We start from the raw sequence: 1747 nt of genomic DNA, 5'->3' as shown, positions 1-1747 counted from the left end.
AATGTGTACGCACAAGGGGCGCCGCAGGGCAGTCGCGTGCGGCTTGCGGCGTGCGGCGGAGCTCAGCCGCGCCGCACGCAGCTGTTCTGCGGCTCACCCTCAACTCTTACTGCACAGCACTGCTAGGCTAATTCAGTTATCGTGTAAGGATATTTTTCTTACATTTCATAAGAGTAATGTTTATAGTATAGGCAATAAATGTTTAACAAAAGTCCCTATATAATCGAACTGACGACAGAAAAGCTGTTATATTTGTGGCCTCTTTATGAATAAGATCTAAGTTACATGTTAAAGAAAAATTAATTTTGCTATGCACAGAAATGATACTCAATTAATTGCCAAAAAGTTATATGTATATTCATAGTTCAACAATATTTCTTTTGGGCATATTTACTTTGAATTTATGCAAAAATTAGATTATGAATAAGTAGGTTGTAGATTATATGTAGAGTGGATGCATATATAATATATCTATATATTTAAACTAAGGTGAATTTGAGATGTATCAATTTCTTGTATTGTTCATAAGTTTAGATAATAAATGGGTTTAGCCATACTTCGGCTGGTTTGATATGTATGTTATCTGAATAATTGTAAAAAAAAAAATAAAAAAAATATATATAAAAATGTGAGTTTTATTTAAAACAATACCTATCCCCATCTTATCCTTAGATAGTTTGATAGTAATTGGGTATACAATAAAACCGAGATGCCTTTACATTCTACATTCAAAATGTCAAATTTCTTACGTTGAAAAAGACGTTACGAAAGATATTTATTTAGACCAAATCTAAAATTCTTTAGTCCTATCTAATAGAATTTTTATCATTACATTGCTTGCATAAACTTAAAGCTAAACTGTTTCACATGCTGCCATACTCGCTTAGTGCTCTTCTCACTTAGTACCATTTCAAGGAAAAGTTCAATTGCAATTGCACCCATCTTTTTAAGCATTTTATTGTTTATTATTAATTGCCACATGCACATACATAATTGACATGACGCCCCGCCGGGGCATTGCAATAAAATTGGTCTAAATTATTTTATTTCTTTACTTAATTTAAATTTTTCCATTTTAAATTTTTTTTCAGTCCTTGTGACTAGGTACTTCGCCCGAAACAGTAAGTGAACTGATTATTATAGGAAAATGCATTCCAGTGTGTTTCCAACGAATCACGGCCAATTTTGTCACACTGACTCGTTGGGAATTCATCATGATTTTTAAAAAACCGAAACAAATTCGCGGACAACCAATAGTTATTAATTAATTGTTTATTTGGGCTACTTCACTAATCCCCTTTGACAATTCTTGTCAATACGAATTTACAGTTTTGTTATAAGTTTAGATTCATATAAAAAAAAAATATTCAGTTACTAGAATAAAATTTCTAAGTTTTTATAAGACTCGATTGTATGCATGAAAATTTAACAACTAATTAATAGTTCCGTCATAAAGTACAAATTATGACAGTGTGTCGGTGGGAATTTGTGACTAATAGTAGAGTGGTGGTAATAGTTAACCTGATTAGTTTACCTTTCATCATCACCCATACAAATAAATAGGTATGACAACGAGTCACGCCCAAGGGAGTGTTACTCGATTAGAAAAAAATCCCAACTAGTCGCACATGTGTGATACGATTGGGTATGTGTAACTCTTGGGAACTCACCGACATTTTGATTGATAAAAGAAACAACTCTTTCTGGACAATGTAGATTTCATTTTTAATAAATAAAACAAGACAAA

This window comes from Pararge aegeria, chromosome 14, assembly GCF_905163445.1.
Source record: "Pararge aegeria chromosome 14, ilParAegt1.1, whole genome shotgun sequence".
NCBI classification, from domain to species: Eukaryota; Metazoa; Arthropoda; class Insecta; order Lepidoptera; family Nymphalidae; genus Pararge; species Pararge aegeria.
Note: the sequence above shows the minus strand (reverse complement) of the source record.